The sequence below is a fragment of the Manis javanica genome, chromosome 3 (assembly GCF_040802235.1).
Source record: "Manis javanica isolate MJ-LG chromosome 3, MJ_LKY, whole genome shotgun sequence".
Taxonomy (NCBI): Eukaryota; Metazoa; Chordata; class Mammalia; order Pholidota; family Manidae; genus Manis; species Manis javanica.
The window spans coordinates 109955897-109983825 of NC_133158.1; the positions used below are offsets into that span (position 1 = coordinate 109955897).

The following is a 27929-nucleotide window of genomic DNA, read 5'->3' on the forward strand; positions in this document are numbered from 1 at the left end:
TTTATCCACAATCTGCATATGTGTACTACACACACATATATATAAATCTGACAACATATGTAGCAGAGACAAATAGTAGAAAGGATAAATGGATTCCAAATTTCCATATTGCATCACTGAGGTAGGAAATATAAAAGGCTTCTGTCTTATGATTTTTTAAGTCTTAATAAGTATATTGGACTCCGAGTAGGCAAATAAAATGTTTTCTGGAACTCCTCAACACCATCCTCATTTCTGATATTTATCGAGCACTGATATGTAGACACTGACCTACATATTTCACATGTATTACAGCTTTGCTAAAAAGCCGCTATGCACAGCTTAGTTTGCACATTCTCCTAAACTTATGAGGAAGTTTCAACTAAGAAAGGATGAATATATGGTAAACCTTACAATAAATAATCTTTCCTGCCTAGAAGAAGAATGTGACACTTGGTCAAACTTGCTGAGCAGCTGATGTTCACCCAGTCTCAAGACAACTGCATAAGCTGTATACACTTCTCATCAGAAATTAGAGATCAAATAAAAAGAAGCAGGTGAAACCAGGAGGAACACTGTAAAGGATCTGCAGAAACACACTTGTTACACATTAGAGCTCTGTTTGAAACTTCTGTGTGTATTCCGAAGGGAAAAAATATGGGGGATAATGACAAGAAATACTGTAGTGGGAGAGACGGACAAGTAAAGCATTTTTTCCCCCTATTTTTGCAAAATTAAGAATTAAAACAAAAGGAAATTAGTAACATTACCTGTAATCAAAAGTATGAAGCAAAACCATATAATTGCGTAAGAGAATAGAACAGATTTTTAGTAGCTGGGATCTCAGGTTATGGTTTTTGACACAAAATTGAGACTTAGTCACCCAATCCCTATCTTAAGGCCCAGTGTCATGATAAAAAATAATTCTTACCAGAGGCTTCATAATAGATATGATGATTTTAAGGATAATTAAAGCTCATGTGATGAAACCAAAAAGAGGCAAGAAAATTAGGCTTTGCCCATCAGCTATATGTGAAATCACAGATGTCTCTGTTCACTTATTTTGCACATAGAAAATAGTGTACATGTGAAAAACCTCCCTTAACTTGATAATATGACTCTTCACCCTCCGTTAACTTGATAATATCTTCTTCCTAAGATTTAGAATTTCTTTGTGCTATTTTTCTTTCTCTCTTAACATTTGACTCAGTTAAAACAAGGTCAGTGAACTTGCTATTTTATAGAAATACTATTTACTGCAGATGGCTGTGGAAAGGTTCAAGTGGTTCACTGCAGGCCTAAGACCCAGCTTAAAATATGGAGAGAACCTTTGTTAACAGCTGGAATGACTTTCTAACAATTATATCAAGTTTTGCCTCTGGGGCTTTGTCAGTCTCCAACCCCATCCCCCTAACTCTTCCTTCTTTTTTAATTTTTAATGTTTATAAAATGCCTCCTTTGTGTCAGGTGATATACTGGGCATGATATCTATCCTGCACCCTGAAGTTTCAGTCTTACAAAGGATTGTTTAATTCCTGCCCTTAGGGCTCTTCAGGGGACAAGGACTGGATGGGGAGAGGGGATAAAGATGGAGCTATTCACCTTGTCCAAGGGCAGGAGGTGGGGGCAGTGGTGAGGTTTTCACAAAACAGGAGTTATTTGATCTGATGTTCTTCTTTTCCTTATTTTGGAACTTCACAGATACACCTTGTATGGGAAGAGTACTGCTGTTTGTGTTCCCTTTCTAAGAAGGTAAGACATGGGAAAATTCTCTTATGAAAACAGTCATATTCTTTAGAAAAGACTTTTCAATTTAATTTTTGCCATTTGGCTTAATACATTTCACTCTGTACAACTTAATTTCCACATTCTACTCAATTATTCTTACCATTCTGTGTAGAAGTAAAATTGAATCATGTGATAGTTCATAGATATTCACAGATGGAAAGATTTAGTTACTGAGAAATACAGTTTAGCTCCATGTAGGAGTATCAAAAAATATGAAAAAATTATGCAAAAATCTAATTTAAAAGCCTAATGAATAGTTTTTACTGTTTAACTCTGCATTTCCATAAAACCTTTCTTTAGCATCATTTAAGAATTTCATCAATGTTTCTTTGTTTTTTGAAAAAAAAGAAAAGTAAAATCATGGATACCTGTAAAAGTAAAGCACTAAAATGTTACTCATTATTTGGTGTAAAGACTGACTCTGGGGCATTGTAAAAATGAAAAACAAAAAACCGTAAGATTGAAGCATTTAATTTAATATTAACATTTTAAAATATTTAACTATTTAATATTTTTTCTTTTACATATGATTTATTGCTGCTTACCACATTATAGAATTATAAAGGTCAATTAAACTTACCTGTCTGTATATAGTAAGTCATGCCATTTTTTATGTTGTGTTAAATTTTATCTGGTACCAATAGTATACACAATTTTCTATAAATTATATCCCTGTTCCACTATGACAGTCACAATATGATATAATGGTCTACTACTTAGAGAGGCTAAGAGGACAAAATACAAAATATTATAATTGCCAAGATAGTTTTATGAAATTAGATTTAGGATAAAAAAATGATCATAAAAGTATCAAGAATTTTTACTTGTCCCCTCCCCAAACAAAATATAAGGGAAAAATTTAATTTTCAATAGCAACAAAGATATAAAGAGCTTCAAATGTAGAAGATCTGTGCTAGATTACATGAAAAAAACCTGTAAGTCTTAATTCAGATACATAAAATAAAATTTTAATAATAGGTTAAAGCCATAGTCTAGGATAGGATAATTCAATATTATAATCTTAAAAGTACTTTCCAAATTAATTTATACCTTGAATGTATTTCCAATAAAGTTCCTAAAGTGGTTGATTGTAAATCCGCAAACATATGGAAATGAAAAAGAGGAAAGACACTTAAACAACTCTTGGGTCAGAGAAGATATACAATGTATCATTATAAGCTACATAGAATATATTGTTGATGAAAAGATTATATTAGTAGAAGCTACAAGAATGAAAGATCTGTGAATAAGCCTCCATTTGATAATTTTTTTATAAAACAACAAAATAGCACAAAAGACAGCAGAAGGAAGAATGTGTTGATAGCAGAGCTTACTAAGAAAAATGGAAAATATTAGAACTAATAAATAAATATGAAAGGAAGTTCACTGAAAAAAATAATAAAATAGATACACCATTAATTGACTTAAGGAGAAAGAACCACATATGAAATAACAAATACTGAAGGTCGTAAATAACCACAGGCACATTAAAACATGATTATATTTTCTAAAATCTATACAAGATATTCTGAAAATCTGGGTGAAGTTATGGAAAACATAATTTACTGAAAATATTAGGACTAGTATTAGTGACTAGACAGGAAACAGAAAAATCTAGCATTGGTTACCAGAACAGAAACAAAAGAATATGCTTAAAGAGGACCCCTCTTCCACAAACACCAAACCCTTAAAAACAGATAAGCCAAATGTTGTTTAAACTTTTTCAAAGCCATTGAACCAGGAATAAAGATACTGGATTATTTTTATGAGAAGAGCATGAAATTAGTCAACTGATATTTGACAAGAGAGCCAAGAATATTGAAAGGAGAAAAAAAATTGTCTCTTCAAATGGTGCTGGGAAATTGGATATTTCCATGTGAAATAATGAAACTAAACCTATCTGATACCACTCATAAAAATTAACTTGAAATGGATGAAGACAAATGTAAGACCTGAAACAATAAAACTAGAAAAATCATAGGCATTAAGCACCTTGACATGAGTCTTGGCAATAATTTTTTGGATATTACTCCTAAAGCACAAACAACAAAATGAAAAATAAACACATGGAGCTACTGCATAACAAAAGAAATGCTCTGCATAACAAAAGAGCTAAAAACTAAAAAGCTCTGCATAACAAAAGAAATGATCAACAAAATGAAAAGGCAGTCTGTGGAACAGGAGAAAATATTTGCAAATGTTATATTTGATAGGGGGCTAATAGCCAGAATATATAAAAACATTCATACAATTCAATTGCAAAAAACAATCCAGTTTTTAAAATGGGCAAAGGACTTGAGCAGACATTTTTTCAAATGGACAGCATTATATGGAAATGTGATCAACATTACGAATCATTAAGGAACTACAAATCAAACCCACAGTGAAATATCAACTTGTGCCTGTTAGAACGGCTTGCATCAGAAGACAAGAGGGTGTGGAGAAAAGGGATCTCTTGTGTACTGTTGGTGGGAATGTAAATTGGTAAATCCAATATGGGCAATAGTATGGAGGTTCCTCAAAAATCAAAAATAGAACTATCAAATGATCCAGCAATTCCACTGCTGGGTACACATTTGAAGGAAATGAAATTACTATGTGGAAGAGATACCTGCGCCCCCATGTTAATCGCAACATTATTCACAGTAACCAAAACATGGAAACAACCTAAGTGTCCATTCAGTCAAAAAAAGGAAAGAAATCCTGCCATGTGCAACAAGGATGGACCTTGAGGGCATTATGCTGGATGAAATAAGTCAGACAAGGACAAATGCTGTGTGATCTCACTCACATGTGAAATATAAACAAATAAAACTCATAGGAAAAAAAGAAAAAATACCCATATAATTGGCACTTAATCTTCACAAAGTTTTCACAAAAAATATTTAAACCAGTTTTACTTAGATTATGAACAAGACCATAAACAAGTGTGTTTGTTCCAGACAACAAAAGGCAGTTCATTATTATGAATTATTAAAGTAATATATTGTAAATATATGTAAGGAAAAAAGCATATATTCCAAACTCCTGAGATGCAGAAAGAAGCATTTAATAAAATATGCATTAGTGATAAAGCCTCTTAATACAATAGGAAAGTTGGATACTTTAAAAATATTATGTAGCATTCCTACACAAATGTTAATATCTTTGTGAATGAAAAAAACAATAGAAAAAACAATGCGAGAATTCCATTGTCACCAATTTTATATAAACTATTTCTAGAAGAACTAGCCAATGATATTAGGCATGAATAATAAGTCACAAGAAAAACTGGGAATGTAAAGTAACATTTCACATTCAACAATTTGCAGTTTTACTTAAAACTAATAAAATCAAACAAAAACTATTATACAACATAATTTAGCATGGTCATATTTATATATATTAAAGTAAGTAGTTTAAATTTAATTAAGAAAAGCTCCCTTTCCAACCATAACAATTGATTAAAATCCTGGAAAGGAACATGACAAAAACTATGCAAGAACTTTGTTTAAAAATAATAAAGTTAAGCCCTGGAAGATGACTGGTTAGCCAGAGATGGGTAAGATTCCTCAAGGGAGGAACAACCTAAGACAGGCACAGTTGCAGGGGGCCATCAGGTGAGAAATTGGGGATCAACAGAGGTGAGGCTTAGAACCTCATCCCCCTTGTTTTGAGAGAAATCTTCTGCATCCATGGATGTTTTGTTGCCCTTGTCTAGCTTGGATTAACACATAGTCTACAGGCACACACCTGATCATCTACATTTGCCCTCTTACAGCACTAAACTATGTTTTCTACCTTTATCTTGCATCTACCTACCACTTCAGCATTTTATTAAAAAAAAAAAAATAATAATAAAGGGAGAAATGTGGGATTCACATATAAATCAAGTATAAAAATCAAACGAATATTCATATTTGACCTGATTATTTATAGTTCATAATGAGTGATCAAAACCGAAAGTTTTTGTGATGACTGCCCTTGTACTGTTCACCATGTAAGAACTTATTCACTATGTAAGAATTCGTTCACCATGTAAGAACTTGTTCGTTATGCTTCAGAGTATTGGAGACTGATGAGAATTAGGCTGGGGGTGGATTAATGATTGTGCATTGAGCATTGACTCCCCTATACAGAATTTTATTGTTGTTAACAACCATTTGATCAATAAATATGAAAGATGCCCTCTCAAAAAAAAAAAAAAAAAAGTCCCCACAGCCAGAGAACAGATGCAGAAGAGACTGAAACCCACATCTTTGCCGAAACACAAGAAAACTTCCACAGAAGAAATACGGAAGTGGGGCAAGTGCTTAAAAGGAAAGTCGGCCAACAGGGACGAAGGGAATAAAAGCAAAGCCACAGTTAAAAAAAATTACAAGTTAGAGATGCGGCGCAAGAAAGCACAGACTTATTTTTCCATCTTTGTACACCCTCCTCCAGAGCCTGACACACAGAAAGGTTTTTGCTGAACTCAAGGAAAGCTTCTGCCAGCAACTTTTCCAGAAATGGAATGACAATAAGCCGGACGATGGCAGAAAAAAAATGGACATGTTGCTCATACTGAGAGTTGGTGAAAATCTTGCAGTTTGCTCCGCGGGAGGAGATCGATATAACAGCATTTACCTTTCACAGACTGCTACCTACAGAATGTCCCAATTAAACGTACGCCCCTTTCAGACGTTAACAACCCAAAACAATGCCCCGGTGCTGGCTGAGGGCACACTGAACATTTCTGCCTCTAAGGAAACCCAAATGGGTAGGTAGGTCAACTTGTGTCCACTACCCATAAAGTTATACTTTATATCTCGCTAATAAATTATGCAGATGTCTTAAAAAAATAATAATAATAAAGTTAAAACAATCTTTGAGGGATGCAAAATGATTGGATTAAATCATGTCATATCTTACTTGTCCATGGAAGACACAGCATCTTTTTTTTTCATATATATATATATATATATTTTTATTAAGGTATGATTGATATACATTCTTATGAAGTTTTCACATGAAAAAACAATGCGGTCACTACATTTACCCATATTATCAAGTCCCCACCCATACCCCAATGCAGTCACTGTCCATCAGTGTAGCAAGATGCCACAGATTCACTATGTCCCTTTCTGGGATACACCATTCTCGCCGTGATCCCCCACACCATGCGTACCAAACATAATACCCCTCAATCCCCTTCTCCCTCCCTTCTCACCTGCCCTCCCACACCCCTCCCCTTTGGTAACCACTAGTTCATTATTGGAGTCTCTGAGTCTGCTACTATTTTGTTCCTTCAGTTTTGCTTCATTGTTATACTCCACAAATGAGGGAAATCATTTGGCATTTGTCTTTCTCCACCTGGCTTATTTCTTTGAGCATAATGTCCTCCAGCTCCATCCATGTTGTTGCAAATGGTAGGATTTGGTTCTTTCTTATGGCCAAATAGTATTCCATTCTGTATATGTACCACATCTTCTTTATCCATTCATCTACTGATGGACACTTAGGTTTCTTCCATATCTTGGCTATTGTAAAAAGTGCTGCGATAAACATAGGGATGCCTATGTCTTTTTGAATCTGAGAAGTTGTATTCTTTGGGTAAATTCCAAGGAGTGGGATTCCTGGTTCAAATGGTATTTCTATTTGTAGTCTTTTGAGGAACCTCCATATTGCTTTCCACAATGGTTAAACTAGCTTACATTCCCACCAGCAGTGTAGGAGAGTTTCCCTTTCTCTGCATCCTCACCAGCATTTGTTGTTCTTAGTCTTTTCAATACTGGCCATCCTTACTGGTGTGAAGTGATATCTCATTGTGGTTTTAATTTTCATTTCCCTGATGACTAGTGATGTGGAGCATCTTTTCATGTGTCTGTTGGCCATATGAATTTCTTCTTTGGAGAACTGTCTTCTTCATATTCTCTGCCCATTTGTTAATTGAGTTATTTGCTTTTTGGGTGTTGAGGTGTGTAAGTTCTTTATATATTTTGGATGTCAGCCCCTTGTCAGATCTGTCATTTACAAATATATTCTCCCATATTGTAGGATGCCTTTTGTTCTATTGATGGTGTCCTTTGCCATACAGAAACTTTTTAGTTTGATGTAATCCCATGAGTTCATTTTTACCTTTGTTTCCCTTTCTTGCAGAGATGCATTTAGGAAGAAGTTGCTTATATTCAGGAGATTTTTGCCTATGTTGTCTTCTAAGAGTTTTATGGTTTCATGACTTACATTCAAGTCTTTAATCTATTTTGAGTTTACTTTTGTGTATGGGGTAAACAATAACCAGTTTCATTCTCTTGCATGTAGCTGTCCAGTTTTGCCAACACCAGCTGTTGAAGAGGCTGTCATTTCCCCATTGTATATCCATGGCTCCTTTATCATACATTAATTTACCATATATGGTTGGGTTTATATCAGGGCTCTCTAGTCTGTTCCATTGGTCTATGGGTCTGTTCTTGGGCTAGTACCAAATTGTCTTGATTACTGTGGCTTTGTAGTATAGCTTGAAGTTGGGGAGCATTATGCCCCCAGCTTTAGTCTTCCTTCTTAGAATTGCTTTGGCTATTTGAGGTCTTTTGTGGTTCCATATGAGTTTTAGAATGATTTTCTCTAGTTCATTGAAGAATGCTGTTAGTATTTTGATAGGAATTGCATTGAATCTATAGATTGCTTTAGGCAGGATGGCCATTTTGACAATATTAATTCTTCCTATCCATGAGCATGGGATGAGTTTCCATTTATTGGTATCTTCTTTAATTTCTCTTAAGAGTGTCTTGTAGTTTTCAGTTTATAGGTCTTTCACTTCCTTGGTTAGGTTTATTCCTAGGTATTTTATTCTTTTTGATGCAATTGTGAATGTAATTATTTTCCTGAATTCTCTCTCTGCCAGTTCATTGTTAGTGTATAGGAATGCCACAGATTTCTGTGTATTACTTTTGTATCCTGCAACTTTGCTGAATTCAGATATTAGATCTAATAGTTTTGGAGTGGATTCTTTAGGGTTTTTTATGTACAATATCATGTCATCTGCAAACAGGGACAGTTTAACTTCTTCCTTGCCAATCTGGATGCCTTTTATTTCTTTGTGTTGTCTGATTGCTGTGGCTAGGACCTCCATTACTATGTGGAAAAGAAGTGGGGAAAGTGGGCATCCTTGGAAGACACAGTACCTTAAAAACAGTTTGGTACCTCAGACACCACACTAAGCACAAGGTAGTAGTCTATGGAGTACTGAAGGTAGCAAAAGCTAACCCAGTTGTATTAATAACTAACATGACTAATCCCCCTAACCTGCTTCCCCATCTCCCCCTCACCTCATGTCCCATTTAATGTATGGGACCCAAGAAGGCATGTGCCCATTTCTGGGAATAAATTCTAGTTACCTAGTTTTTTGTCTTCTTCTACACACAAAATACATTATTCAATGAAAAATTAAAATGCTTCCCAGAAAAGCAAGGGGAAAAACATCATCAACATGTAAAGTGGTCAACAAAACCAGACCCAGAAATGACATTATTATTTAAACTATCTAGAACTTTAAAATAACTATGCCTAACATAGACAGTCTGTATGAACATATGCGTAATATCAGGAGAGAGATAAAAACTTTTAAGAAGAATAAAATGAAAAGTATAGAAATAAAAACACTATGATATGAAGAATTCATTTGATGGATTTATCAGTAGACTGGACATAGCTGAGGAAAGAGTAGACATACTTGAAAATAAGTAAATAGAAAATTTTCAAACTTAAATATGAAGAATACATTTAAAAATAACAAACAAACCAAAATCTCCAGATTTTTGGGACAATATTCAAATAGTTTATCTACATATAATTGGACTTGCACTTAGAGAAAAGAGAGAGAATTAAGCAGAAGACATATTTGAAGAGTATTTTCCAATAATTTCCCAAAATATTCCCAAAATATGAAAGACAAAAATCACAGATGTGAGAAACACATCAAAACCAAGAGTGACAATAATAATAATAATAAGAAATGCCTATATACATCATAGTTACGCTGCCAAAAAACAAAGAGAAAATAGTGAAAGCACACAGTGAAAAAGAAACATAACATAGAGAGGAATGAATATAAAATGACTGGAAATTCTTATCAGCAACTGTGAAGCCAGAAAACAATAGTGCAACACCTTTACTGCATTGAAAAAAGAGAGAAACCTTCCAACCCAGAAATCCATACTTTTTTAAGAAAGAGGAAAAAAAATTGTTGTACATGTTTGTTTTGCCCTTTGCTGCATAAAACAATGCTCCCTAGTCATCTAGCAGATGAGATTCACACTCCTTCCCGGGGCTGTGATGATATGTGCAGTCTCCACATTCACAGCCCTTCATTGCCACTTAAATTCGCATGGTACAAACCACTTGTTTCCTGCACACACAATGCTGCTTTGTATCTCTGTACCTTTACCTCTTCTATTTTTCCCTCGTCAATTCCAGAACATATTTTACCCTCTTGAGTGTTTGAAAGAGTTGGTTTACTTTTAATATGCTCCTATGACAATGCCATGCTAAAAAAATGTCAGATGATGCCAGTTCCTCTCCCACATACAAAGGGACAGGCTGAGGTAAAAAAGCACCTTTCTTCTGTTTTTGTGGTGTATCTATGTCCTTCTTATTGGCTTTTATATCCATCAAATTGTGGTAATTGTTTGGTTACTTATGTAATTCTCCCACTGGCCCATAAGCTCTCCTAGGATAGCTTTAAAAAATTTCTAGTCACTCAACTAACAAATGTTTATTTCAAACCAATTGAACTTAAAATTATTAAGACTAAATATGAAAAGAAAATGATGCCTGCCATAAAATTCAAATGAATTTCTATACAATGAAGGAATTATTTGTGGACAGACCTGTCCAGCTGAAAACAGCTAAATGAAGCTGGGAAAAATATTAAAAATGAATTCTATAAATGCATCTGTGAATAGTCAAGAAAGTAAGGAATTCTTAGGAGCCAAGCTATCAATAGAGGGAAACAAAACACAGAAGTCAGTTCCCCTTGAAGGAATTGGCTGTATGGATAAAGTTTGTTTTCAGGAACTGTTTGGGAATGGGGAACACAGATAAACCTCAGGTGTATCCAAGATGGGATGCTCATCAGGAATTATCTCTCTGCCCCTATACATTCACCCTCGGAAAGGACAAGCAAAATTACCTGTCTTGAACTTAGAAACTGTATGGAGGGGAACAAAAAGCTCTTCTAGACTTAGTAACCACAGCCATTTGATTTCAGTTTTACTGACTGATTTCATACTTCCTGGGTGATCTCAATATTCAGTATACAAGTATTCAGTATGAACTGGTTCCTGCTTAGTAGTGCCCTTGGGATCTGGCAGGACCAGACAAAAGCCCTCTCTCAAAAATGATTGCAGTTCAGAGCTCAGGTAATAACTACAGTAATTTGAGCTCACAGTAGAAACAAAAGCAAAGCAAAACAAAACAAAAATAAACAAGCCACGATGAATAAGAAAAAACAAACCATAGAATCAGATCTGCAAAAATATTGTTATTGGAATTGTCAGACACAAGATATAAAATAATGGTTTGAAAGTAAATTTAAAAAGAGACTCTATAAAAACGACTGCTTAATAAAATCCAAACAAGAATGGGTTTATTAGTAGATTACACAAAGCAAGAGCAAATTTGTGAACTTCAGAGAGATCAGAAATTGCCAAGAATTTCCAAAGAATCGAAAACAGAGAATTCAGGTTAAGAAAAATGGAAGATAGGTAAAGTTAAAAATAAGAAATTCATACCTAAACAAAACAGTTAAATTCACGACCAAAGATACATAGATTTAAAACTCCAGCCAGCAGTATAGACACGTTTAGAGGAATGTCAGTTATTCTGAGAGATGATTTATGAACAGCAACAATAAAATCTTGAGGAAAATGTGATGATGTATTTAGTACATTGAGAGAAAGTAACTGTTGGTGTAGAATTGTATATGAGAAAAATGACAAGAATGAGAGAAAAATAATGACATTTTAAGATAAAGAAAACTTAAAAGCGTTTTCCTGTAACAGACTTTCACTATGCAAAATCTTAAAATAAGTACTTCAGGAGAAAGGAACATCATCTCAGATGGATGTTTTCTCAAGAAGTCAATCAACAACTTCAGTGTTAACATCAGTGATTCTAGAGTATATGAAAAGAGAGGACATTCTAGCTTCTTATATGAGAATAGCATGAGTTTTATACCAAAAGCCTCTACAAATGAATTGATGAGGAAGATTTGAGGCCATTTCACTTGTGACATTAATGCAAAAAATGTTTTGCCAAGTATTAGGTAGTGAACCTAACTAAGCAATGTATAAAAAAGAAGATACATACTTTTTGGACAGGTGGTTTAACCCAGATATGCAACAGAGGCTTAATATAAGAAAACCAATGAATGAAATTTACTATATTAACAATTTGAAAGAGAAAATTTGATAATTGTATCAAAAGATACAGAAAAATAGTAAGTAAAATTGAGCATCAATTCATCGTAAGAGTTCTTAGGAAACCAAGGGTAGAAGGAAATTTGTTACCTGATCAAAGGTTTCCATAAATATTGTATAGCAAAAATTATAATTAATAGAGAATTATTGGAAAAATTCCATATATGAACTAATCAAGGGTATCTGCCATGGCCATTTTTAATAAACATTCTTCTTGGAGAGTAAGAAAAAATATGATTATACAGAAATTGTATGATTGTCATTGTAGGAAACCTGATAAAAAAAATTTGTAAATAATTTGAATTAATATGAAGTATATAATTTTTGGCATATAAAATTAATACACAAAATTAATTTGCATTTTTATGCTTTACTAATAAACATTAGAAAATGAAATCAGATAAAATTTTCATTTATAACTAGATAACATTTTAGTTTAAGACATTAAAGAAGGCATAAATAAATGGAGAGACATACAGTCATGAATTGAGACATATCAAAGCATTTTGTACTTGAATTGTTCTAAAAATGAAATGCAACAAAAATAAAAACCTCAACACTTTATTAGTGAACTTGACAAACTGATTCTAAAACTTGTATAGAAGAAGAAAGGGGCACATGACATTCCTCAAAAGGAAAGGTTATCTGATAACAAACATTTATATGGAGAACTGATAGGATACAGAAGGTAGAACCAGATCATTGCTTACATCATACCAACTATAAGAACTGGCTAAAAATTAAAATAATGTATTTTTGAAACTCATTAGAGAGCTATAGATGCATGGATCTAAATATAAGAATTATATTCCAGAAAGGTAAAAGCAATTTTTAGGTGAGCAGAGATTGGTGGTAATTTTTCTGCCTGAGGGATTTGCTGATATTGGGCATGGGTTAAGGATCAGACTTGTGGTATACAAAAAAATTCTCTTGGGAAAGAGAAAGAAGCAAAGCTTCTGATCACTATTTGGGATGGTGTAAAGGATTGGAGTCTGGAAGAACTATAAATGTTTCTCTTCCAACCTCTCTCACTGTACTATTCCTGAGAATGAGGAATTACAATAAATATTGGTCAGGTCCTTCCTGAAAGATAAGTAAAACCAGAGGTGAATTAAGATAAATAAAGCTGTAACCCTGATATCATCAAAGCCAATTTTTGATTGGATTGAAGTAGTCAAAACCTCATTCTGTCTACCATACAGAGGAAGGGAAATGCCCTCAATGTGGGGAATAATATTGACTTCAAATCTACTTTCTTTTAAGCACAATGTCTGGCATACAAAAATATATTACAGTATATGTGAGAAGCAAGAAATGCTTTTCAGTTAGGGGATAAAAATAAATAACCAATAGAATAAGACCTACAGATGATCTAGATTCTGAAATTGCTAGACAATGACTTTGAAAATCACAATTATAATAAAAATGTTTAAGTAGGTAGAAAAAATATATGAAAAATAATTGAAAAATAAAAAGTTTCTACAAAAGAAATGGATTCTTCCAAAAGAACCAGATGGATATTGTAGATCTGAAAAGTAATATATCTGAAATTAGAAACATAATAGGTTTAGCAGAAGCCTATGCACAGAAGACTAGAGGACTACAAACCAGGAAAATATAAATTATGCAAACTTAAACACTAAAAGAATAAATAATGAGAAAAAAGAAGAAAACAGAGCATAAGAAACATATGATATGCAGTAAAACAGTATAATATATGTGTAACTGGAACTCAGAAGGAGAATAAAAAGGGAATGGGTGAAAAGCAACATTTGAAGAGATAAAATGGCTGTGTTTTCTATTATCTTATGTAGGATATCCACCCAGCTATTCATGAAAATCAGGGAAACCAAAACCAGTTTAAAAAAACAGTAACACATACATCATAAAACAACGGTTTAAATCTTAAAAGGTAGAGAGAAATGATGCATACTTTCAGAATTTGTGCATCTCTCATGAATGCAATTGTAAATAGAACAGATTCACTCATATGTGGAGTATAAGAACAAAGAAAAACTGAAGGAACAAAACAGCAGCAGAATCACAGGATCCAAGAATGGACTAACAGTTACTGAAGGGAAAGGGACTATGAAGGATTGGTGGGAAGGGAGGGGTAAGGGGGGGAAAAAGAAAGAGGGCATTATGATTAGCATGTATAATGTAGGGGGAGCATAGGGAGGGCTGTGCAACACAGAACAGAAAAGTAGTGATTTTACAGCATCTTACTACGCTGATGGACAGTGACTGTAATGGGGTGTGTGTGTGTGGGACTTGGTGAAGGGGGGAGCCTAGTAAACATAATGTTCTTCATGTAATTGTAGATTAATGATAACAACAACAACAAAATGAATAGCAGGATGAGACAAATAGAAAACAAAGAAAATATCTATATGAGTAGGTACATTAAATGCAAATATATTAAATATTCTAGTTAAAAGTCAAAGATCATCAAGTTAAAATAGTAATAGGAAAGAACCATTTACATAATCTTTATATAACACACTTTAATTAAAAAGCACAAAATTGACTAGGTTGAAAATAAAGATTGGGAAAGATAAACAATAAAGACACTGACAAAGTATGTGTGTTGTGAATGTATTTTCCTGAGCTGTGACAAACCTTTTGAAATTCTAAGTGGTGTCTTTAGAAAGCCAGAAATGTAAAATTTTAATGCAGTACAATTTATCAACTTTTCCTTTTGTGCTTAGTGTTTTCTGAATCTTGTTTAAGAATTTTTGCCTAATCTCAGATCATATTTTCTCTAATGTTTTTTTCTAGATATTTTATAATTTTTTCTTTTATATTTAGAGCCAGAATCCACTTCAAATTAATGTTTGCATATATGAAATGAAGTAAGGGTCAAATGATATTACATTTTTTCCCTATTACTATTATTTGGGTCAGGAATTATGAAAGGGTTTGGCAAGGTGGTTCATTTCTTATCTATGTTATTACTGGGGCATCTGGGACTGAGGATCTACTTCCAAGTTGACTTCACCCATATGTCTGGTGCTTAGTCTTCTTGACCTCTCTCTTTCTCTTGCTTTCTCTTTATCTCCACATGGTGTCTCATCTCAGTGAGGACTTTTCAATGTGCCTTGGGATTCTTGGAATGGTGAGTTCCAAGTACTCAGATTTCTTATATAGCATCTCATAGTTTCAGGAGAACAAGATGGAAAATGCTAGCCCACTTATGGTCCAGACCTGGTATAATGTCACTTCCCTCATACTCTTTTGGTGAAAACAGTCACAGGAAAGCTCAGATTCAAGGGGAAGGGATACTGAATACATCGAGAAGCCAAATTCAAAAGACAACATATTGCTTGATTCCATTTATATACTGTTATGGAAAAAGCAAAATCATAGGGATGGAAAACAGATTGATAGGTATGAGAGGTTAAGGGATGAGGGAAGGTTTTAACAATAAAGGGATAGCATGAAAGAAGTGGGAGGGATTTGAAACTGGCATTACAACTTAATGATGGGCACACAACTAGGCATTTTTCAAAATCCATAGAACTGTACACCATAGAGAATGAGTGGATAATCTAAAGTCAAATACAAAAAGAGCATTATACAAGGAATGCATTGTAGTGGGTAAATTTGCTTCTCACAGAGATATGGGTTAGCAAATCTTAAACTATTTTATGTGTATGTTATGATTCAAGAAATAACTAAATATATTGTAGAACATAAGGGCCAAATTTTCTTCTCATTGGGAAAAACCTTACAAACAAGTGAAGGGGGAAAGGCTAGAACCCTGTGGTGTTGGATTAGAGTTGGAGATGTCTATGTGATATTTATATATTCATCTGTCATCTAACTATCTATCATCTATCTACCACAAATTTATACAGATATCTTTATCTATCTATCTATCTATCTATCTATCTATCTATCTATCTATCTATCTATCTATCTATGCTGACACATTTGACTCTCATTTTCTACAATAAATTTGCTTATGTGCTTATGTTTTCAAAATATACACACAGAAAAAAAGATACAGAAATAAATAGAAATAAACATATCTTCACAGTCTATATGATGAGAGATCTAAAAGCAATGATAACCCAGGAGCGTTAAGCACACTTGGAGACCAGATCTTGATTTCTAAATACCATTCGGCAATAAAAGGAACTGGGGCTCCTTGGTGAAGTGGTTGATTGGGCAGGGAAAGTATAAGATATACTTGGAAAAGCTTGTACCAGACAATAAGGCAGTTCTAAAAAAAAAAACCCTAACATGGAAATATAATTTTGAACAAACAAAAGTATATTGGAATATATACAGTATTATTCAAATTATATGAACTTCAGAAGTGGACATATTGCTAAAGAATGCAAGCATATGTGATGATAATCTAAAGAAAATCAAGGACATGATAAACATGCAATTCTGCAAGCTATTTTTCATATTTGCTAAAAACAAAAACACTGTTGAACTTTCAACCACTTAATAGCTTCCACAACCAGGAAGACTTTTCCTTTCTTTATCTCACATATATCTTTCCACTGTTACAATTAATTCCATCTGTTTGGGGTTCAGCAGATGTAGTTATTGCATCCTCTGGGTAGTAGCCAAGCTTATAATTGAAGATTGATTTTAGCTTTCTCTAGAGTAAATAATTACATGTCTTAAAGATCATGTTCTGTAATAATTTAACCATATTTCACTATTACTTTGGTCCTCTGAATTTTCCTTATCTTTTGGCTCAAAAACCTTATTCACTTTAATCTGTGGAACTGACTACTCCTGAGTTGCTGAACTCTTAATTCTTGCATGCTATACCCTATATGAAATCAGTTAGTGAACCCATAAATAGTGGTTTCAAATTCAATTTCCAAAAAATCTTTAACAACATAGCTCTCTATCCACAATTCCTTAGATAGTACCCAAGCCTTGTATAGTTGAACTTTCCCTCTCTCTACTTTCTCAGGTATTCAGTGTCATTTCTATCTATGTAGATGGTCCATTTTTCTAACCCAGATAATTTGTAGTCATGGAAGCATATCTTTCTGTAAACTGAAAATAATGTTATAATAAATACATGCAAATACAAATTCTACTTTTCCAGAACATGTGTGAATTCATTATTTCAATATTTCTTATAATTTTATGCTTATGCAATAAATTGAATATAAGTTAATAAAGACTGAGGGCAAAATGAAAATTATAATTATACTAGAGGTACTAAAGGTACTATAATCAGAGACATATTTAAAATTTTTCTCTTCGTTTTATTAAAACTTCCTGGCAAATAAGCATAAACCCACCTTTGATACAACACATGTTTTTTAGATGAATCCAGTTATGTATTTAGGATGAAGTTACCTAGGTATCAAGGAGATCTTATTTGGGAGCCAAATGAGCAGTGGAGGTAACTATTGACCTTCTTTGGCGTTTTAACATATAAATATGTAAAATTCAATCAAAGAGGATGAAAAATGAACAACCAAATATATCAATTATATCAATACTCTCAAATATGATGTGAAGATAAGTCCATGGGGTGTTTAAGGATCTGCATGAAGATTCTATTTAAACAAGCAATCAACTAACTGATATGTGGAATTTGTAAATAGAAAAGAAAAATAGTACTTTATTCCAGATGCTGTATTTCTTTTCTACTATTAGAAGTACTAGTTTCTTGTGTAATAACAAAATAGAAGGTAATGAGATTTGCATGGTTTGGATGTGTGTTTATTTAAAAAATTAATATTACCCTTTATTATGTTATATGATTATATTAATTATATAATATTGTATAGAATATCATAATATTTTATGAACTATTACTATTGTATAGACTTATAAGCAAATAGGACTCTAAAAAATTGGGAAGTAAAGTCTTTACTACGTTTGTGGACATTTATGCTAATTCCTAAACAAAGCTCTTCTCTACTCTATGGAGTGAAATGTGTAGCACATCATGGATTGACTTTAATTTTTGTCAGTGTACAAATCCCAAAGTGGGCGATCTATGCTTCCAAAGGACAAAGCCTTAGAAACAAATTTGTGTTTCATCACACCATACGGCATATGGAAAATAATCCTAAAGGTTACAGAAACTCAGTGAACATGATGCAAATTTATACGATTGTACAGAATGTGTCAGTTATGTAATTGATTCATTAGAGATGTGTACTGGTCCTTAACTTCAATCACTCCTTTGTCACACCAAAGCAGTGGTTCTCAGAATGATAGATTTGGGAGGGAAGCAGTGGGCTCCTTCTCAAATGCTACCTCTACCTCTTGAGGCCACTGTCCGTAGTTTACTGTCATGAACTCCCAAGCACAGGACCACAGTGGTTTTGCTTCCAGTAAGACAACCTGACTGCTGCTAAGTTCCTGTAAGCCCAGCTTTCAGTCAGACTCAGGGGACTTCATAAATCTCTTAAGAATCTTTAGCTCTGGTTATGTCTGACTGCAAGTCTTCTTGTCTACAGTCTCAGCATGTTTAATGCATATATTTCTACCAGTTATTTGCATTTGCTGTCATTTATTTTTGCTTTATCTTTTCACTGGCAATGATTATCAGTAGTTACAGCTAAGCTCCATGACGTCTTGGAAGGCTCATGAGCAGGTGGCTCCCCCATACTGCTCCTACCTGATGCAAGGTCTAATAGCCACAACCTCCGTGCTAGAATTCCTGAATTAACCCCTTACATTTTGGCATGTGAGCTATATCCAACAAGATTTAATACAATTTCTAAAAGTAAACATAGCATAATGTAGAACAATTTAGAATGAAAACAAAACAGAACAGAGGTCAACAGCAAAGAGCTGAAAGAGTAAATGTGATCGAGTACTTGGGATGATGGAATCACCATAATGGCAAGGAGTTTGATTTGCCTGGAAGAAAAGAGATTTAGGTTAATTTTGTTTTTATAATCATAATAATTTAAATGATATAAATTCCCTTGTAACAATTTTTTGGAGTCAAATGTAAAAGAGGTACTTCCATAAAGAACATTAAATTTCAGTGGTGAACTACTATGATTTTACAAAACACTCTAAAATCGTGTTTAAGAGATGATGTTTTTACTGACCTGAGGGTTTAAAATTATATCACAAATTTGTTAAATGTTTTCTATATCAACTAAGTTAATATATTTTAGGTTTCTCATTTTTTAGTGATCTAATTAGTTGAAGGAATAGGACTTCGGGAGTGTAGATGAATGAATGGGTAATGTGCTAATTAGACTCTTTAATGAATGATTTACATGAGTTGAATGCAGGTGCTGGGGCACAGTTAGTGATGTTTTCCATTTTGAACTTAAACAAAGCAATCTTTGTTACTGGTCAAATTCAGACTGTAATTTAAAACATCAGATGTGAGTGGGCAAATCTGTTATTTTGTGAAATTTTAGGGTCAGATTTCTCTCCTCATTTGGAGTTCAACCCACTTTATCAAGATAGGAGTAACAGAGGACATTTGTTAGAGCCTATATTTTTTCTGAGGTGAGTTAATGTAGTTCATGGAGTAAGAATTATGAGTCCCAGGTTTGATTCTAACTCCGCCATTTGCAAATAATGAGGCATCCAAAAAGCCACTGCATCTTCCTTGGCTGTGTCAATCAATGACAGCGTCCCTGTCAGCAGCCACAGTTGTCCACTGATCTTTAAGTTTCCTAAAAGGGAAAAAGTATGCACAATTTAAATTAAAGTTTATATGAATGTCAACACTGGGGTTTGTGATGGGAATCAAGAACATACCAGGTGGGATGGACAGGGGTTAAATCCCATGATTTATACTAAGGAAGCCTCATAGCTCCCATTTTATTACAGAATGTAAATGAACAAATATTCACTAAACTTTGTATCTATTTATGTTCAATTGTACAGTTAATGGGAAAGACTAAGGGCAGAAACTTAATGTGCTAGAGTTCAACGAAAACACAGGCAACACACTGCACACAAAATTCCCAGTTTTTCAAATCTGATATTATGTAATAACAAGACCACCCAAAAGGTGGCACTAAAAAACAGTCATTTTATGACCTTCAAGTAGATGTAATTTAACTAGGAAAAGGAAAAAAAGAGGTGGTAGATAAACTTCAGTTTTCTTTTATACTTAAATGCATAGGTTTTCTTCTTCACAACCTGTGGATATTAAACAGCAGGGCTGGTGAAGAATGGCTTCTCTTTTCAGTCCAACATAAAGCATTTGAAATTGATTTGTATTGAAGCTGTATATGTTCAATGTAATATCTTTCAGGTCTTAAGGCTAGTGACTTCTTTATTTTTGTCATCAGAAGACTGGCATATCTAGGCTGACTTGATTTTCTTTGGAGTCATGCCTCTGCCACAAAATTTGAATGAACGGATTCTCTTATTTGAATCCAGATTTATGCATTATTGCATGTCTGTGGGTAATAGAAAATGCTAGTAGAAAATGTGTTAAAGTTGATTTTTATTTTTTGCTCTTTTTGTCACTAAGTAACTAAGCCATGGTACAGTAGATTAAGGATATTGTGCATGTATATTGACACATTTATTTCAAGTTGTGATTAAAATATTCTTTGAAAACATTAGTGGTAGCTGGACATTCAATAACTGATAAAAAATGTATTAGTGTCACTCAATACTAAAGTAACAATTGTAGTATATTAACAGTAATAAAAGCCTACTATAAATATTGATGACAAATATATTTAAATAACTATAAAACACTATGCTGCCTTTTGAAAATTGCCCCACTAACCCACTTAGAGTCTTAATCAGTTAAGAAATACGGTAAGGGAGCCCACATATGGAGAACAACAACAAAAAAATCATGCTTCTTACAGTTAAAACTGAACTTGGAGAATGAACTTTGCCTCTGGCAGCATGTGGGCTTCTAGCTTAGGTTTATATGGCCTTACCTTGTCAATGAGCACCTGACTGGGCAGGCTCTCCCTTCAAAAACAGCTTACACACAGAGAAGTAAAGCAGAATATGTGGGCAGCTGTCTCTCAAGAAAAAAAGGGGAAAAATTTGCCCCATTTGCCCAGGTCCTCCTTTCAAGTTCACCAGTTAGCTAAGCTGTGTGGGAATGAGGGGGAGGCAAGCTGGGAGTGTGACAATAGCAGGACACTCTCCACAAAGAGAGAAGGGGGTCAGGACTGAAGAAGTGTTTTCTTTCCCATTCGCAGATGGACTTTCTAATGAAGAGATTCTTGTTCACTATGAATCAGCCTTGAATATTCCAGAACAATAGGGTGCTGGAGTCCAGGGGAAATTTGTCTTATGCAATGTTATCTAAGAATTCTGTCTAATTTAGGAGAACACATGGACACTTGAAGCAGTGAAAGAATGAAACATGACAATTGCTAGCTCCCATCTTTTAGTATTTTTCTGGAAGCTCAAGGTATTTGGCTGTATCACATCAGACATGTTTGATTTGCCTGGACCATCTTTCTTGGTCCGCGTAGCTCAACATCAGTACATGGCAGTCTTTTATCCATGCTGAGTAGGGAGCTGACAGTGTGCCTGGGTTCTTGGCCTTAAGATTCTAAGATCATGTTCCCATCTGTGCTGCTTTCTACTGGTTCTTGGCAGCAGGAGACCTAAGTGAGTCCACTGGGAGAAGCAGTCATTGCCCTTAATTTTTTCCCGACAGACAGTAATGTTCCAATGTAAAACATTGCAATGCTTGGATTGAGAACATTTATACAAGCTGAGCTGAGATTATTAGTACAAATTTATTGTGATGGAAACATGAAAGCTATGTATTCTGTTGCTCCTCTACATTTTATAGCCCAGTTACAGTTAGGTAAGACCATGTGAGCTGAAATAAGTTGTGTCCCTTCTGATCAGAGGCAATGAAAATTCCCCTGCACGGTTCTCTGGTTTCTTTCTTCCCCTGCTGTGGCAACTGAGGAGAATCTATTTGCTGGGATTCCTGAGCATTCAGTATAGCTACCTGGGGACCCACGTGGGACATACATATAAATGAGGAATAAACTTTTATTAAGTCACTGAAATTCAGCGTTTGCTTTTTAGTATAGCATAAGTTAATTAACCTTGACTAATGTAGCTATCCAGACCTTTGTGTACAAAAAGAATCTTAAGTTAGTTTGCATGTTTCATTGGACATACTATATATTATCAAAAGGATTAAATAGTTGAATTGTGCAAATCTTCATAAATGTGAAATTAAGGAAGCTTTTAGAAGGCAGGTAGAATTTGGGAAAAGGTGAAAAAACCGTGAAGGCATATTGAGCAGGTGACTCTGAGCAAAGGCGGGAAGGGAAATGTTTGTGCCATGGTAAAACTGGCTTAGATAGAACAAATAAGTTACAGAGTTAAACAAGATGTATTTATATAGCTATGATGAAACTAGGTTGAGAATACAGTCTGTGAGTCCATATGGCATCTTTGAGGAAGGTGGGGCCGGGAAGTGACAAGGTGGAAGCCACAGGCAGTAGGTCAGGAAGATGAAATTGGGAGTGATATGCCCAATATCTAGATAAGGTGGTATTCCATCTAATTAGCTAGTATCAGAAAACTTTGGCATGTGAATACTGAAGCAGTAGTATTTATACTTTATAACTACACTAACTGATTTTCTGGAGCATTCAATGATGGTAGTGAGAGAGAGAAAGGGAGAGAGGGAGGGAAAGAAGGAGGGAGAGAGGGCCACTAAATGCAAAGGATAAGAAACGAGTTGAGAATGACATGATGCTGGACTATGACAGTATCTGCAGAAATAGATCATGAAAGAGGAAATAATATTAGGTGGAAGATGATTGGTTTACTGAATAAGTTTTGTTTGTGATAAGGGCAAGTTGTATATAAGAACTTAATTATAAGTGAGAAAAGGAGATACAAATTTGGGATTAATGCTCAGTAGTGGTAATGAGTTCCTTAAGCTTGTAATTATAGGAAGAGAGAATCATCTTGTTGAAGGAAACATATATAAAGGGATGGGCAAAGGGCTGATGACTGACACCTGTTTATGGTAGAAGACAGAAGACAAGTTATTAAAGGACTATATCAAGAATCTCTTGTGACTAGCATACCGTCCTTTTTACCATACGTATGTTACCTCTTTTTGTTACAAATGAATGCCTCAAAAACCACGTCATGTGTCACCACTTTTGTTCCATTTGACTTTATCCTTGGAGAATATCTGCCACAATAGCCGTTACCCTCTTGTTTTTTGTACACCTTTCCATTATTTTTTTCTGAATTCATTCACTCAGAGAATATTGTAAAAAAAATGTTGCATATTTCTTCTTTAGCTGTAACAGTCTGACTTAATATATCCTCATTCTTCTCTAAAACCAATTCTGTTGGACTGGCTTATACTCCCAAGTAAGCTTGATACATCAATGTATGAAGTATTGTCTCACAAACTCCAGAGCTTTATGGAGATCTATAGTTCTGTTAATGTTTCTATGAGGGTTTATAGAGCAATTGGGTCAATAGAAACTATTTAAGTCTAGAAAGTTTATTTATTTGATTTTGTAAAAACTTGGTTATAATTCAGGGTTGGTATTTTTAGAGAGTCCTGAAACTCTACAACAGCTAGGTAATAAGATCTTTCTGTGTTTGCAAATGGAATGCCTTAAAATATATTCTATCCAGGTCTTCTATTACTTGGGTCTATAAAAAGGATACTGTATGCATTATTTCTGAAAATATTTTATGTGTATTCAGTCAGTTAATAAAGCATTTATTGACTGCTTTCGTATGCTAGATATTCTAGTAAGCACAGAGAACACAAAGATGAATCAAACAGCATTTGCAAACTGAAATAGAACCTGCCTTCTAGAAAGCAAGACATACAAAGGAATGGAAAATTGTAGTATAGAGTGCTAGTGCAGGTATTATAATATATAGAGAGAGTGTGTAGGGCTTGTGCACAGAGCGCCTACTGTAGTAATGAGAAGAGGAGCAGCTGTCCTAGACCTGGAGGGTGCAGAGTAGGAGTTTGTCAGGTGAATGAGGGCAGGGAGCAAGAAGGACATTCAATGTAGAGGAGCAACTGGTGCCCAGGCCAGGAGCCGAGATGATGGGTTCTGGTAGAACGTGTGAGAAGCTCAGTGTGCTTGTAGCAGAGTGGTAAGAGGTGAAGCTGGAGAGTTGAGTGAGGGTCAGATCATGATGCACCTTGCCTTTTCAACTATGTGTATAGCTCCAGTTTTGCTCCTGGGGAGTTTCCAAGTGCCTTGAAAGGCTGTGAATACCATAATAAGACATCTGGAGCTCTTCCTAAGATGTTGGCAAACTTTGTGGGGACAGAAACATAAGTTTGTGCCTTAGAAAGAAAATTCCATTTTCTTAAAGGAAATGGATCATAAGGAATAGAGGCAGAGCGGCCAGTTAGTAAGCTGGCTACAGTTAGTCAGGTGAGAAATGCATAATGAGGTGCTGAATTAAAACAGAGACTTTACTGATGGAAAGAAGATATAAAATAAGTATGATCAACATGCTTTGCTAATAAATATTTTCACAATGAATGAATTGTGACTAATTAGATGTATGGGGTGAGGGAGAAAGAGAGGTCAAGGATAAATTACAGGTTCAGGCTTGGGAAACTACGTGGGTGACAAGAAAAGTCATTGCTTGGATGATGAATGCATTCTTTCTGAGTTCTTTGTCATGGAATAGTAATTCCTGTGTGTGGATTAACCTTAACTGTACAATAAATCTTCTGAGAGTAAGTCAATGTCTTCCTTTTTCCTTATAATTTTTCTAGCACCAAGAACAGTACTGATCACACAAAATTGGACTCTAATTCAGTGAATCCAGTATATGGATCACCCATCTGTGAAGGATGGCCTTAATTGATTTTTTTTCGGTTTCTTTTTTTGGGATTTTGTTGGGATTCTTTGGTTGCAAGCAACAGAAACTGCCACCCACTAACATGAACCAGAGAGAATTGTGGTGAGTTACTGGAAGTTCTCAGAATTAATATAAAGTCTGGAGAAACAGGTTTGGAAATAGGATAGAAGGAAAGTAGATGCAGAAAACCGAGCAAGAACCAAAGGAAATATCCTGTAACGTGAAGGATCTAGTCAGGAAACAGATGAACTGCACAACTTTCATTCCCTTGATCCTTTGCTCAAAATTCAAATTCCGGAGACCTTTGAATTAATGCCTGTCTTGAACAACATCTCCGTTGCTTAGCTAGCAGAGGACTGGGTCCCTAATTTGAGTCCCACTAGAAGAAAAGTGGGTAATTCCTCTAACATTTTGGAAATCACGGTGCTTTTAGGAAAAGAAAAAAATGCTAGCTGGTCAAATAATTACAAATGTCCCTTTTAATCTCATTCTAGCTTTTACTTTTTTCTGTTTAGAAAATTCTTCAAAACAGAAACAATGCCTGTGAACCACAGGCATGAGAAATTCATTTTCTGGCTAGAAAGAACTTGGATCTTTTTCAATTTAGCTGCTCTTTTTGATAAAAATTTAATCTATTATTTAGCTTCTAGATGGTAAAATGGACATTTTAAAAAAAAACAGGACACAAGCAATAAACCAATGAGATACAGTAAGAAAGTCCAAACTTGGAAGGAAATATTAGATAGATTTTTTTCAGGAAAAAAATGAAATAGATTGGGGTGGGGGTGGGTGGTAGGAAAGAAAACATGTGAGAAAAGGGAGGAACACCCACAGAAGACAAATCCAGCCTTATTTGGATAAACTTCAGAGTGACAGTCAAACCAAATCTCTAACTCTTGAGTGTCTGGAGAAACACCCTCCACTAATTACAGGACTCAGGTATGGAAGAAGCCGCTTCAGGGCTGTGGGGCCTGAATCAGGCTTCCTGATGGTGGCTTTTCAGATGTGGCTATGTTGTTTGTTTGGTGGTAGAAGCGAGTTTAAATTTACTCCCACTGGCCTTGGTGGTGGCTGATATTTCTTCCATCTCTAATCTCTGTCCAGAGCTAGGGAGGCGCTTGTGCCAACAATGTCTCTGTTTGCCATGCCAGACAGTCCTGGTGCTTCAGAGTCAAAGCACCATGGAGGATGTTTACGTAAATGCGGGAAGCAGGATGATAGCCCTATTTGAAGTTTTACTTAGATATCACTGTGAGCATTCACAGCCCCATCCATTTGTAGAAAATAAGTTAATCGAGACACTTTTATGATGGATTCTGAAAACTGTGGAAGGATTTTAAGTTGGTCTATATTTGAAACCAAAGTTTGGGTGTTGCTTCTATTTCCCTTCATGTCTAATACTTTTTTTTTAGATAACAACAATTTTTTTTTCTGCAAAGATGAGTTCAACCTTGAGAAAGCCTGCATTCCTTTATAGGGTAAAAAAGAGATGAAACATTAGATATGATTGGTGAAAAGTACCTTTTGAAAACCCAATTAGCATTTTCTTTAAGAAGTGTGGATCTTTTATTGTATTAGACATGTTATAGACTGGATTAATACATTTGTATAGCTGATGTTATAAGTTACTCTAGAACTTTCAGGTTTTTCTCTTCTTTTTCCAAGCTAGAGAGATGTCCTAGAAAATAAGTAATGAATTATAATTCATTTCTTTCCATTTATTATTTTACTTCTTGTGGATGTGATTTTTCCCCCTTTTTTAAGTAGAAATGATGATTATGGAAGAGCAGACGGGAAGGGGTAATTCTTCAAAACTTGGAAATCAGAGAGCAGAACTGCCTAAGCAGTAACTTTTTTTTTTTTGTAGATTTACAGAGAGCTTTTATTCAGATATAGAGAGGGGACTTTCAGGATAAGAGGAAATATAGAGCTCCCCGCAGGTGCAGAGAGGGACAAGGTTGCTGCTTGGGGTCTCGGTGTCTAGGGTTTTATGCTCGCTGCAGCAGGAGTTTTCTGTAGATTCAGCCAGAACTAAGCAGGAACTTTTAACTATTTTAGTTTGTCACACAGAAAAAGACCTGACATATTCCTTCTGCTTCAGAAATGTTTTCCTATCCTTACTGCTAGGAGAATTAATACACTGTCAGGGATGATATTCAGCATATTAAACATTGATTTGTGAGTTGGACTAGACAACCATTTAAATATTTTCTAAAAATGAATATCTTATATTACTACTATGGTCAAAGATGTGAGCCAGGCTTGGATTTGCATGCCGGTCTCAACTATAGAATCAGCTACTATCCATAAGTTTCAAACAAGTGGACTTTTGTAGACCTATAACTATATATACTACTGATGCAGAAAACACTGGAAATATCACTTTATCAGTTGCTTTTTCATTTAGTTGTTCTTAAGAGACTTATGAGTGTGTGCATGTATGTATATACATATAGATTATGCATGTATGCATACATATATATATATATATATGTATGCATACATGTGTAACTATTTAATGTATTTTATGTATGCATCACTAACAAAGATCTGACAGCTCTAATGAAGAGTGATCAAATGGTTTTAATACTACGCTATCCTAAAAGGAAGACTTCGGTTGATTATCAAAATACTGCTTTTCCAACCCATTTCACAGGGAATACAGTGAAATACGGCAAGTTATACCACTTTGGCTTAGCTCCTTCATCTACATACTCTGCTTTTTTGTGGCACAGGTGAGATGAGCAGGTAGGTGGAGATTGAATGGAGTGGAGTGTAGGTGGATCCTTTTGTATCTTGTAAGCCCTTATTCCAGTCTGGGAGGGAGGATATGATCGATGTGAGTTACTGTCCCATAAGTGGCAATCAAGTTATCTTCTGCTATGGAATATAGAATGGCATGTTTGTGATGAAAACTTAATAATTCTTTTTGGTCAAATTTTTACAAGGACT

General features: G+C 34.7%; 1 long non-coding RNA gene across 1 annotated transcript; it reads left to right on the top strand.

Annotated features, from left to right (window-relative positions):
* Window positions 1-1678: 1678 nt before the first annotated feature.
* Window positions 1679-27717, top strand: LOC108391275 (uncharacterized). The gene is made up of 3 exons (XR_001851721.3): window positions 1679-1731; window positions 15282-15318; window positions 27634-27717. It is a non-coding gene; the product is annotated as an uncharacterized lncRNA (long non-coding RNA).
* Window positions 27718-27929: the final 212 nt, after the last annotated feature.